At 43.8% G+C, this 14,840-nt stretch overlaps 2 long non-coding RNA genes across 2 annotated transcripts; one reads left to right on the forward strand and one right to left on the reverse strand.

Annotated features, from left to right (window-relative positions):
• Nucleotides 1-1,069: 1,069 nt before the first annotated feature.
• LOC129604900 (uncharacterized) lies at nucleotides 1,070-9,281 on the reverse strand. The gene is made up of 3 exons (XR_008696213.1): nucleotides 9,157-9,281; nucleotides 8,742-8,784; nucleotides 1,070-8,076 (listed from the first exon to the last, which is right to left on the reverse strand). It is a non-coding gene; the product is annotated as an uncharacterized LOC129604900 (long non-coding RNA).
• Nucleotides 9,282-9,531: 250 nt separating this feature from the next.
• On the forward strand, nucleotides 9,532-14,646 carry LOC129604901 (uncharacterized). Its single transcript, XR_008696214.1, has 3 exons — nucleotides 9,532-9,648; nucleotides 10,569-10,637; nucleotides 11,433-14,646. It is a non-coding gene; the product is annotated as an uncharacterized LOC129604901 (long non-coding RNA).
• The last annotated feature ends 194 nt before the right edge of the window (nucleotides 14,647-14,840 follow it).

Raw genomic sequence — 14,840 nt, forward strand, 5'->3', positions numbered from 1 at the left:
GTGTGTGTGTGTGTGTGTGTGTGTGTGTGTGTGTGTGTGTGTGTGTGTGTGTGTGTGTGTGTGTGTGTGTGTGTGTGTGTGCGCGTGTGTGTGCGTGTGTGTGTGTGTGTGTGTGTGTATTGTCTTAGTGCATATTATCCGTGTGCGTATGTGCTTTCCCAGTTGGAAGCAAGTAGAAGTGCTGGCGAGTTAGCATCCTATCGGCTGAACACCCACACAGGTTCAGGCCGTAAATGGATGAATCGGAAATGCTACCAATGTGTGAAGATCTGAGCCGCTGCAGCAGACCTTGTCTTAGAAAATATTAAGATCATGGTGTTTGTATCTGATCCTGTCTATGTGCATTAGACGTGACAGTCGTCCCTTGATCTCTCCTTTTTTTGACTGAATGAGTTGTTACAGTATTTCATTTAATTACAATTTGATTTACATTTTGTTTTGTAATAATAATAGGTCACTTCCTTTAAGATTCAATTTTACTGAATGTGTTTTCGTCCTTTGAGCTTAGTCGAGCTATTTCCTATGATACTTTATAGTAGAAAAGTGTATTATAATGTATAATAGATCATACTTTCATTCACTTTATATGCACTCAGAATATTTGATACTCTCTTTATTCCAGAGACTTCCTTTCTCAGTATTATTGAACGCCACACATCTAAATGTTTCAGGAAGGGCGGAACCATTTAACCGTGAGATAGATGCTGCAGGAACACTAATATCCCTCCTCTCTATCTGTCACACAAACGTTCTCGCTGCGCCCAGACTTTACACACCGCTAATGCTTCCTGTTCGCCTGTAATCAGAGCTCAGGTTTCAGGAAGACAGGGTGCATTAGCGGTGAGAGGCAGCAGGCTGTTGACAAACCTGGCAACGGGAAGCAAGTAGCATCTCCTTATATCAGTGGCTGTTTAGTCTGAAAAGCATATCTTTAGTGTTCCATGGAGAAGCAACAGCAGGTAGAACAGATAATGTCAGGACCATGTGACGTTGATTCAGTTCATGTGCTTTTGTTTTGTCTGTTATGGACCCAGACTATTATATTAAGTCAGTGCTGCATTGTCTCCCACTTCTTCTATATTGTAACATTCGAAGCACTGAGCGCTATTGTTGATGGTATGAAGGACGTCTTTCTGACCCGTTTCCAAAACTGCATTAAAAAACAATGTGGACACGTTTGGACAAGAGCGACTTTTTATTATTTGAATTCCAGCATTATTTAAGCTCTGATCGTCACATGAAATCACATCCTCTCAGTCTATGGACAACAATGTGTTATTTGACACTTTTGTCACATGCTAAACGCAGCATAACATGGTGATTATACTGCTGAGCCACCCACTGTGAATGGAATTCACCCAGTCCAGCCCTGGTAACAATAGTGACTTGAGTTGTATGAGCTCGTTAGAGAATTGCAGATGCCAAAACATGTGTTCATGCAACTCTTGGAGCCGTTCCCAAACTACTGATGTCTGCATCTGTGCTTGTCTGGGAGCATTTTCCAGGTTTCTGGCAATGGGCCCACAGTGTAAAAGCTGTTTTGGAGAATCTTCCTTCGTCTCTGTATAGTTGCTTGTCACCTCTCTAACACCGTGCAGCTTTCCTCAGTGTGCAGGAGACTCAAACATTCTGAATCCCTTTCCAGACTCATATGTGATCAGTTCTGCATCAGTGACTAAAAGCATTGCAGCTAGATTAGACTAGAATCTAATGTTAGGATTGTTTAATTTTGTGGCTCATTTTCTGAATATGTTGCATGTTTAAAATGAAGTTGGGTCTTCCTTATATTATTGCATAACCATAAATGATACTTCCTTTATCTCATACTATACTATGAACCCTTTTGTTGCCATAATATACTGTACTATGACACTTTCTTAATTGCAAAAGTATACCATGAATATTTTTTAACGACCTACTATACAATCACTATACTTTATCACGTTATACTATGAACCTTTTAGATCACATACTACACTGATATTGTCTTCGTCACATACTATACAATGACCCTTTTTTGACTACATACTATATTATCAACCTTTCTTGACTACATGATGATGCTTTCTTTCTCACATACTATACTGTACTATGGCTCTTTTTGATGTCATACTATACTGTGATACTTTCTTCTTTACAAAGTATACCATGAATATTTTTTGACCATATACAATGACTGTATTTGATAACATACTACTGTATACTATGACACTTTCTTTATTCCATTCTATACTAGGAACATTCACGACATACTATACTATGATTCTTTTTGACAACATACTATACTATATGTTCTTTATCACAAAGTATATTATTTTTATTTTTTTGCTATACAGATACAGTATTTTCTTCATTACATACATTTTTTGACATACTATACTATCATACCTTCTTCATCACAATGTGATGAAACTATGACTATGATTTGTCATAGTCATAGTTTCATCATTGACGTGACATTTTCTTTACCTTTTTTCATCACATGGTATACTGTGACTATTTCTTGATGACATACCTTACTATCACTGTTTTTTAAAATATACTATACTATTCCACTTACTTCATCACAAAGTATACCATGAGTATTTCAACAACCTATATTGTATTTGTATTTGACGCCATACTATACTATGACTTTTACTTTATCACATATTATGCTATAAAGCTTTTAGACGACATACTATACTATGAACATTTTTTGACAACATCCTATACTATAATTTTTTCTTCATCACAGAGTATACTATGACTATTTTTTTTACCTTTTTTCCATCACACGGTATACTGTGACCCTTTTTGACGACATACTTTAGTATGAACTTTTTTTGACAGCATACTATACTATGATACTTTCTTCATCACATACTATAACCCTTTTTTGACTGCATACTATAAACCTTTTTTCTACACTTTTATACTTCTACTGTAAATGACGAAAAAACACAGTAGTTTAGGTGCAGCGCAGCTGGTTTATTGCACACTTCTTTGTTAACACAGCATAGACAAGTAAGGAACTTCAGGAAGGAGGATGTTGCATGAAATCAAACTGCACAGTGGTCTGCTCAGTTCTTTGAGAGTCACCAGATTATTTTTCAGGCTTTTAACAAAATCTCTAATGACAGGTGGATGTTGATTGGTGGATGTTGATTGGTGGATGTGAAGACGACTTTTCCAATTGCAGTCGATTCCCTATTGCTGCTGTTTCTCTCATCGGGGATCAGAATCGGCCTCTGGCACATCACTATTTAACATGCCCATCTCAGCGTCAACACCATGACAGCACACGTCGTTCACCAACTAGACAGAGGCATAAGGACATTGAAAGATCCTGAACAAAACAAAAGAGGCCTGGTGAAGTAACATGTAAAAACTGTTATGGTCAAAAACATACCTTAGTATTGTGTGATGTGGTCAAAAAAGTGTCAATGTATGTGATGAAAAAATAACACCATATGTACTGTACAGTAAGTAGGTGTTTGAGAAAGTAAATCCACATGTATGTATGTATAAATATGTATATGGGTGTATGTCTTGGCATGTGTATGTGTTTATTTATATACTGTATATGTATTTCATCTGTTGGGCTTACCTTTAGTTTCTTCCTGTGTTGAGAGCAATACAAATTTGGCAAAACAATTTCCCTCTGGGATTGATAAAAAAAATGTATAGTATGTCATCTGAAATGGTCATAGCATAGTCTGTTATTAAAAATAGTGATAGCATACTATGTTATAAAATAGTCATAGTAAAGTATGTATCAAAAAAGGTTCATATGTGGCCATAAAAGTCATAACATAGTATGTTGTCAAAAAAGGTCATTATGCCTTTAGAAATAGTCATAGTCATTTTATAAAAGATGGGGTGATAGCATCAAATGTCGTCCAAAAAGTCACAGTTTAGCGTTAAAAATGTCATTTTTGTGTAGTATTTTGTCGACGACAGTCATAGTATGGTAGGTTGTCAAATGTAGTCATAGCATAGTATGTTACATATTATAAATGTTGTTGTCCAAAACGGGTCATTGTATAGTATGTCAGTCATACGGTTGTCATCAACTGCGGGGGGGGGGGGGGGGGGTTGTCAAAGTACTGTATGTGACCATAAGTATGTCATAGTATGTCATCAAATATTTAGTCATAGGATTGTATGTTGTCATAAAAAAGGGTCATAGTATAATATTTTTAGTGTGTCATGAAAAAGGTCATAGTGTAGTATTTTGTTAACAATAGTCATAGTATAGTATGTCGTCAAAAAATGGTCATAAAAATAGTTTATTATAAAAATAGTCATTGTAAAAACAACAGTCATATTATAGCATGTGATGGAAAAGAGTCATAGTTTAGTGGTATGTCGCCAAAAAAAGTCATAGTTTGTTTGTTGTAAAAAAAAAAACACATATACTGTAGGTCACATTGGATTTTTATGGCCATATACTGTAGGAACGTGGCCATGAAAGTCACCGTAAAACATGTTGTCACCAAAAAGTCATAGTGTAGTATGTCGTCAAAAAAGGTCGTGATGCCTTTAAAAATAGTCATAGTCATTTTATAAAAGATGGGGTGATAGCATCAAATGTCGTCAAAAAAGGGTCTGGAATAGTATGTGGCCATAAAAGTCATGGTATAGTATAGTTTATTGTCAACAAAGGACCCTTTAGTAACTAATCACAGTGTGGTCTTAACGACCCCCGTTTCCCAGTAAATATAGTAAAAGACCAAGGAGACAGCAGGAAGGAAGCAGCTTTGACTCGTCAGCCAATGAGAGGCTTATCTCAGCAGCCCACATCCACTGAGTTGATGATAATAACACAGCATACTTTACTCACGCTACAGTGGAGTGAAACAGCAAAGTGAACATTTTTTTGATGGGTACTTAATCTCCTCTGATCCAATTAGGTCTCCTTAATGCACCAGTGTTTGATTTTACATCCACTGACACAGACCACCTGTCAAACAGGCACCACCAAACGATGGGCTGCTTTCAGCCTGACTGAGCAGCCTGTGGGACCCAGTAATGCAGGAGTATAAAGTATATTTATACTTGCAGCCATTTCACCGTTTAAAGTGTGTTTGACTGGCTTTCGGTGGACTGGCCATCTGTACATGCTACCACACACACACTAAGAGGAGGGTGTGACCAGAATAAAAAGTAGACCGCAGGGATCTAGGTCAGAGATGTGACTCATCGCCTCCCCGTTCATCCTTCCTCCTCCTTATACTTCCCCTGCCCCCCCTTACTTACATTACTTACTCCTACGCTTCCACCATCCCTCCCGTCCTTCTTCCCTATTCATTTTGTCCTGCTCCTCCCCCTCCATCAGAAAAATCTTCATTCATAAAGTGGAGGGAGGAGGCGGGGCAACCAGCTGTTACTAGTGGGTGCGATTGGTGGGCTCAGTGGCTGCTCATCGGCCAATGGGGGGAGCTGGTTGTGATATCACCAGAAATGGGGCTCTGAATGCACTGGTGTGAATTATAAAGACTAGAAAAGGGGTTTATCTTTACAATAAACAAGTTTAAATATAAAAAGCAAATATGCATAGGAACTGCTTAATGATTCAGTGTTTCCACCTACGACTGTGACCCAAGGACCCAATGTTCCATTTCAGCCTGGCTTCTGGGAGGCGTTGCATTGCATCGCTATTTCTAAACCCAGAAAACAACATGTAAACAAAGAAGGATGCAGCTTTTCCAGCGTTGGCGGTGCAGCTTGCACAGCCAAACACCTACTACTTCAACAGTTTGCAGTAAAATTAGAAAAAACAACATTCACCCACGCCCCCCGACTAATCTTAACTCTGAGTATCCTGCGTAAAAGCGGGGACGGTCTGATTTGCGTCGATGCTTTTGCTGCATGTGTCCGTTATAGCTGGCGTTCGGAGCCTTCATATCAGCATCGCGGGTGGAAACCTGCTTCGCCCCATCAAACCTCCGCCCCTCCACCGAGTCTGTGCCTGACTGGTTCAGACCAGATCTGACAGGAGAAACGCCGACTGCTCTAAATTTAGCCGTGGACCTAATGGTAAGTTGAAACAAAAAGCATTCGACAAACATCAAAATGGGCCCGTGTGTATGTGAGCACACAAAGGTACTGCGAAGTCGCCCAATGCAAGGATTCCCCTGCTGTGTGTTATACAGTAGTCGTCGTGGGAGAAGCTGAGGTTTCTGTGTCTGTCGATGCTTTCTGCCATCAATCTGCAAAGAAAGAGACAGTAAATGACTCACACGTCTATTGTTGAACACGAGCGGTTTTGACGAGGCACTGATTACGTTCTGATGAGCTCTCCACGTCACATCACATACATGTTTGGATTCCCTTTTTAGCGCCGGCGCATGATTTAAACAGGAGTTTAAAACACGAGTTTCCCCTCAACACTCTCACACACGCGCCGTCACAGGGGTAAACCCTCAGATTCCATCAGCGACTTCAAGCGCGGCTCCCTCCCCGCTCCGCCACCTAGCAACCACCCTGCTTAGTAACAGCCCGCCTCCAGACACAGACCTGCTCCTGTTAGTATGCCAGTCTCACACACACGCACGCACACACATGCACATTAACGCACATGTGAATACACACAGGAACACACACGCACACAGCTGGGTTTTTTGTCAGTGCATTCATTTGGCAGCCAGACGTGCTGCGTCTGAATCACTGTTAAATGATGCCAAACGCCATTTCAGAGCTCACACCCACATTTTAAAATCGCTTTAATTTAGCACATGAATCATAAATCAAATATGTTCTGTGTTCTAACTTCTGGTATATTACTTCTAGTGCAGCTATGCAATAAATTCTACTTTTGTTTGTTTATAATTTCTCAGTTTTTAATTAATCTTTACTGTATATTTGTCATTGAAGTCACTGTGGGTGGTGAAGACGCTGTGGCGTTGTCGTTCATTTTAAAACCACTGGAACCTCCTCCCAATGCAATGCGTTCAGTCTAACTTAGAAAATGTGAGCCTGCATAATCAGCTGCTTGACAATCCTACTGCTCTGTTTGCTCCTCTCTCTCCTGGCTGCGTGGACACACACACACACACACACACACACACACACACACACACACACACACACACATCACAGGGGAGGAGACGAGGTTCTTGTGAACACAGTGCTATGACTCATTCTCTCCCTGCACTTGTCCATTAGCGATGTGCTACTCCTCACAACAGTTTACTAGATGAGAGCGACTTCTCCTGCTTCCTCTCAGGCACTAGGACGCCGTTCAGCCTTCATTCTGCTGAGCCAGGTTGAAACGTTGCAGGGCTGCGTCTGGACCTTTAAGTGACCATCTCACACATTAGTACAAGTCACATCTAAAAGCACAGCAAAGGTGGTGTTTAGTTATATGTACGTGACAGGAAGTGCCCAACTCACCTTTCGACTTGTTCAGTCTGGTGACTGGTGGTTCTTCTTTAAACCGGACACTGGAGATGACGGAGTTTCCAGCTCCTCTGTAAACTGTACAGGTGTTGGTTTCCCACACTGTGAGAGCGAGGAAGCGGTGTCACTCACAAACACATGTCCAACAGGAGGCAGGCCACCGTTTCCAGATGGCAGAACAAAGCCCGGGGTCACTTTTAATGAGCTGAGGTAATTACCACATGACAGTCCTATCTGTCCACTCCCAGAGGACTGGTCTTTAATAGAGTATACAACAGGAAGCAAAGGCAGGGACAGAGCAGCACCTACAAACACACGCTGGGATTCACACAACTACAAACGCAAACAAAGACGGGAACACTCGCACATGTCATAAATCTGGACACCAGAACCTACAGAGCTATTATTACTGTACACATCAGAGTCCGAGCCACAGAGCGGGTTCCACAGTCGTATGTATTAATTCCTCAGACCACACACACACACACACACGCTGCTTACCGCTGTGTTTGCCTGCGCTCAGACAGGCAGTGAGAAGCAGCCATTACTCACTGAGCTGCTATCAAGCACGGGTTAATTGTGTCGTTCATCTTCCTGCTGCTGAAGCCAGATTCACGGGAGGAGACGTCTGGGGCGGAGCTGCACAGTCACTCGTTGGGCTAAATGGATCTGCGCGCTCAGATAAGCGCTCACCTGTAATGAGGCACGGTTGGGTTGAAGCGAGCTGCTGCACGAAGCTGAGCCGATGCCAGTCATTCAGGACGTCAAACGCGTTCAGCCGCTGCTTTTAGGCCTCTTCAGTGCATTTGCATAGACACCATCATCGCCCCCATCGACACTGATAAACGCCACAGATAACCACGCACAGAGACGCGCTGTCACCCGTTATAATTTCACAATTAAAGTCAAGTGTTATTCCGTGATGTTGCAATTGCGATGGGGGAGAAGTAGGTGAGTCAGAGGAGGTGAGTAAAAACATCCCTCCTCCCTCCTGTCTTTGAAACTGCAATCATTCATTTTGACATCATGGAACAACACTTGACCCGTTTTTAGCTGCCGCGGCAGTGGCTCCGTCTCCAGTGACTTCTGCTCAGAAAGAGGGAAGAAAGCGCAGGACGGTGGAGTGGAGCCAGATTTCTATCAATAGGCAACGGTTTCATTCTTCTCTGTGAATGGTCCAGTATCTGCATGTTTGTCTGCACTGTTTCACGCTCACACAGTTTGAATTTGAGGTCAGGCCACACAAAACATCATCAGGTGAGTTCAACGTACTGTATCACTTCAGACGAGCTCAGATACAATACAATTTATTCATTCTCAATTTTAGTCTGGCTTCAGGCTTGTGAGTGTTTCAATACCTCGTGACGAATCCCTGCAGGGTCGTAGGAGGATAATTTGTCCCTGTACAGTTAGAGAAGGAGACAACAGCAGTTAGAACATAGAAATACTGACATATTGATGCCAAGAAACGAATGCATGTTCTAGGAAGGCGATGAATGGGCCGAGTGTTTGGCTACAAGTAGGAGTTGAGTTCCAGTGAACCTCCCTGTTAAATCTTCCTCCTGAGGGTTTGAAGATGTCAGAACGCATTAAAAGTCAAACTGTCCTGGTGTCTTTCTGCAAAATTAACTTTTAGCACCGGAAACACGCTCAATAGTTTCAAACATAGAGACGGCATGTTCATAATATCATCAGCTGTTCTCAGTCATGGACAATAATTTTTAAAAGCGTTGAAGCAGAACATTGAGGAGACACGCCCAACGCGTTACTCACGGAAAACGTCTCCCTGCAGTGAAGCAGCTCCTCGTGGGACGTATCAAATTTGCATAAGACAGACCTCTTTAAAAAATAAAATCACTCAAACCGTCTTCGGTTCCCGGCGTCGAGTCCGTCCTCAGAATTATGTAACATCCTTCATCCGACTGTCCTGTAAATACTCTTTGAAAGTCATTCTTCACCAAGGGGCAGTTATTTATAGACAGCGTGTCAAAGCAAAGGGCACGGGGCTGCATCGCTCGCAGCATAAACAGATAATAGCTGTCCATGGCAAAGTCACTGCCGATGATACAGAGTGCTTTGAAAGAGCCAAATATCACGTCATATCAGCCACAACACAATGAGATTAGCTGAGAGGTCCAGCAAACAGGACTCGACCCTAACATCTGAAATGGAGGGATATTTAAGGATGCGCTTGGAAGACGTCGCTGCACGAAGGATGACAGCTTCAAAGAGGCCATTTCAAACAATGTTACGTCGATTTGACCTGTGAGTAATCTGACCTTTATTTTGTAAAGAAGACATGACTTGGCAAGAAGTGACCAGTGCAACCACAGTCTCACTCTAATGGTCATACGGGTCTGGGGAGGCATCAATGAGGACTATACAAATATGCAATGCCGGTCAGAGTTAGCGTTGATGAGAGTGGGGCGGACGTGAGGTCACAGTGATGCTGGCGCTTCCATCGACATGTTTGCAGCTCATCTTTGAGTCAAAGTGGGCGTTTGATAGAGGAGAGAGGTCACAGTGACCCTGGAATGAAAGTGAATCAGCTCAGGCTCCAACCAGCTGATGTCTCATAAAGGACAGGCTGTTTTTGAGTAAATAGTAAGTATCCATGCTGTGGTCAAAGGGGTAAAAAGGAATCGCTCATGACATAAAACCTACACGAACCACTTTCCTCTGACTTTGCGTATTTTCTTTTAGTTAAAGTTAAAGTTCATCCTCGCCTAACCTTGACTTCTCTGTCACTTGTTTTCATGGCCAAGTGTGACATGAGAACAGGAAGCGAGGGGGGAGGGGGGGTGGCTTGTCAGATGCAGCGACGCACAGTGATTCAGTTGTGCTGAACTGTGGCAGATTGTGAAAACACTGCGAGGCCTGACTTTCATTTTGCTCCTCCGGCAGGAGGGGGGGGGGCTTCACTTGGGTGTTATGTGTATCTCTAGTTATGTTTGCTGTCAGGAACTTGGGCAATTGACTCATGGTTATGGTTATATCCTCTCTCACACACACACACACACACACACACACACACACACACACACACACACACACACACAGGAAATCACTTAAATGTGACTGTGTCACATTAACAAGGACACTTTGCTTCCTCTCATTCCTCCCCCTGTTATCTCCTGTCTTCCTCTCCTCCCCCTCTTCCCCTCACCCCCTCCTTCACTGCTCAGATGTCCTTGCCTTGTTTTCTGGGAACAAGAACAGATGAATTAGTGTCAGAGGTCACAGGTCAATGTGAGGTAAGTGTGGTTTGTGTTGTTTTTTTTATGTGCATGCTGTCACTGTGTGAAGGTGCTGTACAGTGTGTGTCTCTGTACAGTACCTGTCATCAATAGTCATACTGGCCCTGCTCGTTGCCGTAGTAACCACTGTTTCTGGCTCTGTCACAGTAGCTCAAAACAACAACATGACAGATTGATGACGTTAACGCGTGTGCCATGTCGGCTGCTGCAGGCGACGGCAGGGAGGCTGCGGAGCCGGCGTCTGCCTGCGTGCGTCCAGATTTACAACTTGCTGGACAGATGACTAACAACAACTGCAGTGCGTGTGTGTTTGCATACAGATGTGGATGGGGTTTCAAAGCCGCCCTGTTTCCTGCCTTTAATCCTCATGTGTGCTTGTCTGCCACATGTCAGGGAAACACACACGCGCACGCACGCACGCACACACACATGCACGCACGCACACGCGCGTGCGCACACACACACGTACGCACGCACGCACGCATACATACACACACAAACACACATACACACACACACACACACGCACACACACACACACACACACACACACACACTGCAGTTATGTAGCCGTGCGTGCTTCTGATAATCCTCCTAGCAGTCTTCATTCATAGTCGTCGTGAGCCGATGCAGCAGTGATGCAAATAATAGGAAAAACCTGACAATGGAAAATATAATAGAATGCAAACCGGGGACTGAGACTGAGACACGGACTATGTTCTGTGATGTAAACAGCTCAGTGTGTCTGTTATTTCATGGTTCATCCTCCTGGTCTTCCTTCTGTGGCCGCAGCTTCTGACGGACGCACTTCGCCTCCTTCAAAGCTCTGCTGTCGTGCCCCTAAAGCTCCCAGACCTCCTGCATCTGCTCCAAACACCATCCGGCCCGCGGCTGCTTCGTGTCCTAGCGTCATCCAGACGTGGGGCTGCTTCCCTTCACCCTCTGTCACCGGCAGCCCCTCTGCGCGTAGACCCTTCCGCACCAGCCTGCGAACACTTGCCAGACGGCCCAGTGTAAACAGCAGCGGGCTGGACGGGCGCCCACGCTGTGCGACAGTAATCATAACAGGAAGGTGCCTTCAGGAGCGTAGCGTCCTCCGGCTACGATGGAACAAACCCCTCTCACGTCCACGTTTACAGCGACAATATTTACATTAGTGATGTGTGCGGTTGTACCTGTTTAAATGAAATATGAATACCTTTGAATATGATCCTGAGCTGCTTTGTCTATTCAAAACACTGACTTCTGTGTTAGTGTTTGTGCGTCTTCACTCTATTTCTACATTCTCACTGTGATTTCAACCTTGTTGTAAATGAGTCTCGTAATGAACTGCTCCAGTTAAAGGTTAAAGCATTCAGGCCGTTTCCTACTCGCTCATTCGTGCCAGGAGTCACGGCTCGTCACCAAGCGCCGTGTTTGCTCAAATAAAGAGCCTTGTACCTTCACAAACAAGCAGCGGGGCACGTGAGCGTGTGCCGACTCTGTCTGGGTGCTTTGCATGCACTTGTCCACGAGTGACTCAGTGCAGTGACCTCGCATCTGTGTGTGTGTGTGTGTGTGTGTGTGTGTGTGTGTGTGTGTGTGTGTGTGTGTGTGTGTGTGTGTGTGTGTGTGTGTGTGTGTGTGTGTGTGTGTGTGCGTGTGCGTGTGTGTGTGTGTGTGTGTGTGGTAAGTTGATCCGTTGAAATGCGGATAAGCAGCTGGCGGCCCGTCAACTTTAGTACTCATTAACTTACACAGTCTCCACCAGCGGCTCTGGACCAACAAACACTGACCGGAACAGAAGCAGAAACCTGATGCAAGAACGTATTAATATCCACCAGAGGAACTCATTTCTAGTCAGTGGGAGCATCTGGGGAAACGTGGACCTGTTCCAGCCGGAGAATCGACCTCACCCCCCACCACACGCCCTGTACGCTTTCCCTGACCCTCCTTCCCTCCTGAGCTGCGTCTGTTTCCACATTCATTCATTTTTAGCCTTCAACACATTCACATAAACACAACAAATGACACAAACTCATTCATGAAAATACAGCGGCAGTCAGTCAAGGATTAACCACTGGATTATGGGATTAAAGAGTGGGACATGCACAACAGACACACACACACACACACACACACACACACACACACACACACACACACACACACACACACACACACACACACACACACACACACACCTCCCTGTGTGTTGTTTTTTATGTTTATGCTCTCATTATCTTGCTTTGGGGACTTGAGTTCTACTCCTAATCCTATGCGAAGGGATCCCATATGAATGCATACACTATTCATTACATACAGTTGCGTGTGTTTATTCATTTTGAGCTGAATTAAAGCTATAAATTGATAGTAATGTAAGTAAGCAAATACTTCTTTTTCTGAAAGATGAAGCAAAAAACCGTGGAGTAGATTTACATCATTTAGAAATCTGCCCTCAATAATATGGATGTGATGTGTCTGTCACTGTGACTCAGATCCAGTGTAGTAGTGTCATCTAAAATGCTCTGGTTGGTCAAAGCTCGGCTATTTTCAGTGTAAGGCGACATGAGGTCAAGTCCAGATACAGCACCGTGAGCAAGGTCACAGGGACATTTGAGCATATACACAGCATTGCTAGTTTTTTATGGACAATCCTGTGATAATCGCTTTAACAGCAACGTGGGCTTCCTGTCATATCGATACGACCGGCACATAAGCAGAAATGATTCTAGAAAGGATGAAACAAAAACATCACAAGAGCTGTCCAGTGTAGAAAACGAAGAAAGGAGATGAAGGATGTGAGCTATTTACCATCACTGAGCAGAGCTTGCATCCTAACTCTCTCTCTCTCTCTCTGTCTCTCTCTCTCTCGACCACTGTATTGATGGATGACGGCATGCAGGGCGAGGGATGAGAGGGGATGAATGGGTGGACAGGGGAGAGCAGGGGGAGGGAGGGGTGACATCAGCGCTAAGTCTCTTCCTGGCCAATCCCCTTCCCGGCCCCTGCCTGCTGTCTCCGCCCTCTTACACCTCTCCCTTGTTGCTACGGTAGCAGCGCCATCGCGCTCATACGAGGCATTGTTTGGGGTTGGTAGTAATACGACGTGGGCCTGCAATCGTCCTTACCCTGTCATCCATCTTCTCTCGCTCTCCCCGTTCTCCTTCGTCATGCTTCCCTCTCTCTCTCTCTGCGCCTGCTTTCTGCATTCTGCTCCTCACTGTCTCGCCTTCCATCTTCCATTTCACCTTCTGTCACCTCTCTGTCGTAACATTCAAGGGCCGTTCATTCATGATTTATTGGTGCCGCAGTGCTTGTCCCACAGAGTCGCACTAGTTTACACACAAGGCGACAAAAACACCGCAAATGTGCAGTAGGAGCTTGGAGGTTGCAGATTCAGGACAAAGAAATATGAATAATAGCAAATGTCCCACTTTAAGCATACAGGCAGGGAGGATGTGATGAATTGCATTATGGGAAATTTACAACAAACATTCTTTGCTTCTTGCAATTCTCTTAAATGTGTATAATAGCAATACTAACATTTTTAAGTGTGTACTTGAAATTATGGAGGATTTACTACTATTTTTTTATTTATATTATTTTTTTTATTTCACCTTTCTAGATTAAAATGTAAAAATAAGTATATGAAATAAATTCAAGCAGGTTGGGAAGGAAGAGCTTTCAATACTCTTTCTGCATGTCTTTTCAAAATCTGCTGTCACGTCATAGCTACAGTTTCTCAAGTAAGAAAGACATAAACACGCTCAATCAATCACTACCATATAATAAAACGTTATCATCCGACTGTTCTACAGGTTGTCTGGTCGTGTCTTTGTGTCTGTGTTTACCTTTCATCTGCTGCCGTGCTGCTCTCTTTCCTCCCGTAACCATGGAAATGAGATCAACATGCAAATACCTGAGCACGCTCGCTGTGGGCCTGCGATAGAAGATGCAAATGACATTTCCGCTTGTAGGATTACACACACACACACACACACACACACACACACACACACACACACACGCATTCCCAGCCGTACATACACACACGCAGCGTTGTGCACATGTGCACGTACTGTACGTCAGCACACCCACCACCAACCCAGCATGAGTCCCAACACTTTAAACCACAACCCCATAAAAAGAAATCTAGAGGTGAGACGATGGCACGATGTTTACATTAAAACAAGCTCACAAATCACTTAGAATCACAGA

Source organism: Betta splendens, chromosome 12 (assembly GCF_900634795.4).
Source record: "Betta splendens chromosome 12, fBetSpl5.4, whole genome shotgun sequence".
Lineage (NCBI taxonomy): Eukaryota > Metazoa > Chordata > Actinopteri > Anabantiformes > Osphronemidae > Betta > Betta splendens.